Source organism: Stomoxys calcitrans, chromosome 4 (genome assembly GCF_963082655.1).
Source record: "Stomoxys calcitrans chromosome 4, idStoCalc2.1, whole genome shotgun sequence".
In the NCBI taxonomy this organism is placed as follows: domain Eukaryota; kingdom Metazoa; phylum Arthropoda; class Insecta; order Diptera; family Muscidae; genus Stomoxys; species Stomoxys calcitrans.
Genome location: NC_081555.1, coordinates 4,827,872 through 4,834,320, shown reverse-complemented (window position 1 = coordinate 4,834,320; position 6,449 = coordinate 4,827,872).

Here is a 6,449-nt window from a genome sequence, read left to right as displayed (position 1 = left end):
TACTGTAAGTCGCTATAAAGACTCACAGAGCTTTACTTGGATGATACTCCTGGTTTCAGCTTCACATGTGAGATCAAGAATCGTACTTTTCTATTGATTAGGTTTTGAAGTTCAATTATATGGAGTACGTTTACGCATGATTTTCATAATCGGATATTGTCCGACTGCAGACCATAGGATTATCTGTTTCTATTTCAAATAGAAAGTGTTTTGGTGTAATAGTTTTGACTGGTTTCCTATATTGCGATTTCGTCTATCACCACACCAAACTCATCTTACTTTACATTAAATAGCTACGACAGATTATTTGTTCCACTAGCCGAACGTAGAATAACGTTCCAAGCGCCTCGATCTTCTGCGTTCATTCTAAAATATCTGACACCAAGTTTCGAGGTGTCTCCCACCACTTGATCTTTCCATCGGGCTTTTGGTCTTCCCGGTTTGCGTGTACCACCGTGTTTGCCTTCACCAAACTCATCAGTAGGATGATTTTTATCAACTCATAACGGAATAAAATTATATCGCCTTTCTTTTTTTAGAAGCAAAACACCTTCTAGCGTTAAATTTTTAAAACAGTCGCCCAGAAAATAAGAATTTTTTATCATTCTACAAGAATGTTTGTCATATGGGCCGAAAAGTTGAAGGTCTAACGAGATAACAAGAAAAGAATATAAAATTTCACATGTTCCTCGAGCATCCCATAAAGGAACAGCGAGGATATTTCACTCAAATCAATGAATCTTCATTTTGCAGCCGAATCCGAAATAACTTATAATGATACAGGAAAATATATTTAGCAAAATTGAAGGTTTTTGTCGCCCACTGTATATAAAGCTACCGGACAAATTTCTTTATATTCTTGTTATATAAATCAACTATAAGTAAAAAAAAAATATAGTAAAAAGATTCCCATATTTTAGCTTTCACTTATATTGATACAGGAAAATAAATTTGTCAAAATTGAAGGTCGTACGTAGTTTTTTGTCGCCCACTGTATATCTTGACAGTCTTATATCGTATCATACAAAAGTATATGTGATTGCTTGACTCTTAGGAATTCAATGAATACTCCTTCCCTGGTGCCCTCTCCGTGTATACAAAACGTCCCACGAAGGGTGGTGTTACCGCAGCCCTGAGAACCCCTTTTTTTGGAAAAATGACGTCCAACCCGCAGACAAATATGTAGCATGCCTCCAAGTCACATCCCCATCCATAACGCCATGCATCACCAGACCTCCATAAATTAATCGGCCTAATAATCGAAAAAAAGAAAAAAATAATGTCGTGTGAGCATACTTTTTTGCATGGATTTTTGAGCAATATCCAGCAAATCGGAACCACTAATGAAGATTTAGCAGCCCAGAAAATTTTTCGAAATCTGTGGTGACCAATTTAAGGGGCCTGCCAAAAGAACCCGGGCAACCTAGGGCCGTAAAATTGTGCACACGATATCGCTAACACCTCAGCTCTAACCATTTGAAATTTCAAATAGATATCTCTACCTCTACACGACATATTTTTTACGTATCTTATCCGGCTCAAGCCCCAAACTTCTTTCTGTAGTGTTGCGGCTGGAGTAGAGCGCACTTAGCCTATTTTCTCCTCGATGTTCCTTCTTCAGATTAGTTTCTGGTCAAGAATCACGCCCAAGTATTTGGCCTAGGGAGAGTGACAGCTCTACCACATCTAAGACAGGTCCCATATAAACAGCCAGTTTTCTCTTCCTGATGAAAAGTATCAGCTGTTCTGGTCAACAATCATGCTTAAGTACTTGGCCTAGGGAGAAAGCGGCAGCTCTACCCCATCCAAGACAGGTCCCAAGTAAACAGCCTCTATTCTCCTCCTTGAGAAAAGTATCAGCTGAAAATACATATCAACTCATAAATTCGAAAAAAATATATAGATCCGATTGTGCCTACAAATGGACGGGATGCTAGGCTGAAAAGACATAGCATATGTCCATCTTGGTACCTTCAGAAACTTTCTGGAGAAATAACCATAAAAATAGACTGCGGCACACCTGCCTTAACCTTGAAATATGTATATAGTAAGACAAATTCGTTAGCCGGAAGGAGTGAGAAATGACTGGATTGTGGATTTAGTTAGGGATCATCACCGTGGAACTAGACATATCAGTCTGCTTAAAGCTTCCTTAGTATTGCAATGCCAGTCAGTCAAATTTCCTTGATTTAACGGGCAACATCGCCACTTTCAGAACTTGCTATGACAAGATTCGGCTTGAAACCCTGGCCACAAGGAATTTGTGGGTAATGAAAAAGTTGATGAAATAACCTGCGACAACTAGCGACCGACTGCCTCAGACGCAATGGGCCGATGGGCATCTTAAGAGGGTTATCTTAAGTTAAGGCCAAACACACGTAGAGACCAGCAGAAGGTGATGAGTCCTTGATATGTCTGTTATTAAGATGCATCAGTTCACTATACAACATCCAGTGGACGAAGTTTCACATCATTCAAAGGCAACGAAACTTGTAAAGACTTATTGATGAGCCTACAGATCACTGGCCGACTTGAAATCATACATTACGACGACAAGAAGATAGATGAAAGAATTGTTGAACACCTTTTATTTTACAGACTGATATTAGTATAACGTGCTAAGTACACTAACATTTTGAAGTCGACCCTTCTTTCAAAAATTCCCAAGGCAATGAAGATAGGTCTATGAGACACCTCAACTCATCAGGCGGAATTAGAAATATTGAGAAATGTGCTTGTAGTTCTAGAGACCACTTTGTTCCGCATTATCAGTGTCTCTGCGACCATGTTTGAAGTCAGCGTAGCAATTTTTATTAGTGTTTCTGATCGGTTGCAGTGTCTGGTAAAGCCCACTGTATGTAGAGCCCACTCTGTTCCGCATTATCAGTGTCTCTGCGACCAAGTTTGAAGTCAGCGTAGCAATTTTTTATTATTGTTTCTGATCGGTTGCAGCGTCCGGTAAAGCCCACACTCAAATGAATACATTTTTAGCGGTTTTCTGAAGAATAAAACATCATTCTATCAATTCCAAAATCTAGCGAAATTTATTCATTATTCCTCAAACATTTCAGCCCATGTAGTATTTATTAATCTTTTTTTAGGGGAAATTAACTTCAAAGATAAGTTCCATAATCAATTCCTTAGTGTAAATGGAACATGATTACTCTATACCGCAATCCTTAGGCTAACAAACTACTTAATACAATAGTACATACATTGGTCCATATAGATATACATAATCATGTTGGGAAAGGGAGATTACTGTACCCATATATACATGTATGTGAATACAATATATAATTACGAATAATCTTTGTTTAAATATACTTTAGTATTTATTACATACGTTGTTATAGATACATATTGTATAGGTATAATCATCATGTTGTATATACTATGCACGTAAGTACGTACGTACGCACTACATTTGCTAAGCTATGTATGTATGTGTAGTAGAATATAATATTTTGTTTTTGTTTGCTTGTAGGTAGGTAGGTAAATTTATGTTATTTGTTGTGGTTGTTGACATTGTTGTCTTTGCTGCTTTTATTTAGGTAGGTTATAGTTACTTCGCTAGTTGTTGTAGTAGTAGTGGTTGCATCGTAGTTGATTTCAAATCTCATTTGAATCTCAAGTTAGTCGGTTTTTGTTTTGTTTGTGTTATCGGTTTACTATCCTTAATCCTTAATGGTCAAAATGGTGTGGCTGTATTTGAATATGATAAGTGCTCTACAGGTAGTTGTTTTTATTATTGTTAGCTTGCTTTGGTTTTGTTTTTGTTGTGTCTAAAGGTTGTGGCTTTCGTTTGTCATATGTTCAAGTATTGTTGTGCTGCCTTTGTTGTTCTAAAATGGGGGAGGTTTAATATCAATTCTCTTAGTATTGTTTTGTTGTAGCTTGAACCTAGGCATCACTTTTCTAAAGTTGGCTATAAGTGATGGGAGACTGAATTTATAAGGAAAGGAGAATTTCAATAACTCTTCTAATTGACGGTAATTTGAATAGGAAATTCAAGGGTTATCGCAATGATGGTTTAATTCTTTTTGAGGAGTTGACAAATTTAAATGAACTGTATGGATTTTTTTCTTTGAGAGGATCATTAGTGGAGTTTCGTTTTTGTTAACATTGTAATTAGGAAATATTTTAATGCATAAATTCAGGCTTTAGTCTTTTAAGTTTTAGGATTTTCTTTTTAAAATTAAATCACAAAAAAGGAAAAAAAAAATAAAAAATAAACAGAAAACTTAATTTCGCTTTATAAAATTTTATTTTGTAGAATTTTATGTTTTTATTAGTATTCTTATTGTTTTATTTTAATATCATTATTGTTTAAATTTGTTTTTCATGCTAAATATTTTCTTTAATTTTTATATTTTATTTCTTATGAAAAAAATTCTTTGAATATGCTTTGTGTTTCACATTTGGGAGGGGAAAAAGTAAAATATTGTTCTAACTACGTTAACATTTATTAAGGACATTCATATATTATGATCTTTTTTGTTTACTTATTTTATTGTTGATTTTCAACAATTTTAAACATACATTTCGCTTAATATAATTTTCAAAATCTTGTTTTCTCTTTGTTTTTTTTTTTTTTATTTTGCCTAAAAGGGTTTTATTGATGTTTTCTAAGTACTTAGTTTTTCTTTGTATTCTTAGTGAGAATTTTATTCTATTCAAGGTTTGGCCAAGATCCAGCTTGGCTTAATGCCGCTTAAAGCTTGAGTTGAAGAATATTCAACTTACACAGCTCTGCAATGCAATGCTGTCACCGGAAATGCCAGTAGAAAATGCCGCTTAAAATGTGTGTAAATAAGGAAGAGATATGAATAAAAAATTTAGGAAAACGAATCGAATAACTAAGGGTATAAACTACTCTGACAAAAGCAAAAGGGGTTTTAAAGGAATATATGAAAAAGAATTATGAAATGATGATTTATTTTTGTTTGTTTTGTTGCGTTGATTTTTATGAAAATGTTTGTTTTTTCAGCTCTTAAATTGTCATTACATTGTTCTCCTTGCTAATTAATTTCATTTGAAATTTATTACTCATGGGATAAATTTCAGTTAAAAGAAATAGAATACTTCTTCTGGGTAAGTAAGAATATGAGTTGAATGTACCAGGGTATATATGTATGTATGTATACATTTTCTGATATTCTAGGCAATGTGGATAACACCTAGTCTACACACCTAGTTTTTGCCCATGAACATTCCACTCTGGAACAGGGGCAAACTCCTCACATATCAACGAGTGCAGTCCGATTAAAATTTTTATCAATGATAAGAGCCTTCTTTTTCTAACCCGAGTCCGAACGGCGTGCCGCAGTGCGACACCTCTTTGGAGAGAAGGAAAACCACTGCTTAATATTTTTTCTGATGGTCTCGCCTGAATTCGAACCCATGCGTGCATCGTCATATTTTGTGTACAACTGCGTTATTTTGCGTTATTTTGTGTACAAACTACAGGTCGCAATTTTCATCCGATCGTCTTCAAATTTGGTATGGGCATGTTTTTCGGCCTAGAGACAAACCCTATTGAAATGGAAAAAATCGGTTCTGATTTGCAATAAAATTGTCATTTGCAATAAAATTGTCACTTGTTAACCGATTCTCTTGAAATTTGGCAGGAAATATTTTCTTATAACTCCCGATATTACAGGTGAATTTCAAAGAAATCGGTTCAAATTTGGATATAGCTCCCATATATATGTTCTCCCGATTTGCAGAAATAATGCAATAAAGTGGTCATTTGTTAACCGATTCTCTCGAAATTTGGTAGGAAGGATTTTCTCTTGACTCTCGACATTATCGATGAATTTCATAGAAATTGGTTCGTATTTAGATATAGCTGTCATATATGTATATCGCCCGATATTCACTTCTAGAGCCATTGCAATCGAATTTTTTTGCCAATCTTGCCAAAATTTTGCACAACACTTTTCTCGATGAGTACCACATTATATGAGAAGTTTGCTCGAAATCGGTTTAGAATTAGATATAGCTCCCATATGTATGTTCGTCAAATTTTGTTGTCATTTGTGAACCGTAGTTATTACAATTTGAACATATTTTCTCGAAATGTGATACGGATTGTTTAACAACCCATCTGAAAACATCCGGCGAGGTCCATCAAAACAGAATTAAACTTAGCTCCCACTACCTCTACCCCTATAGGGTAGGTGTTGGGTATTATAAAGTCGGCACCGCCCGACTTTTGCCTTTCCTTACTGGTTGTAATTATTAGCATAAATAATCAAAATAAAAAATAATTATTTGTGTTTTAAATCTTCTTATTTGAAGAGTTTTTTTATCATTTTCGATTTTTGTCCACCGGAGTAACACTGTGCGGCGTGCCGCAGGGCAACACCTCTTTGTGTAGAAGTTTTTACATGGCTGCCATACCAAATGGTACCATACCTCATAAATATCACCAGCATTAGGCGGGG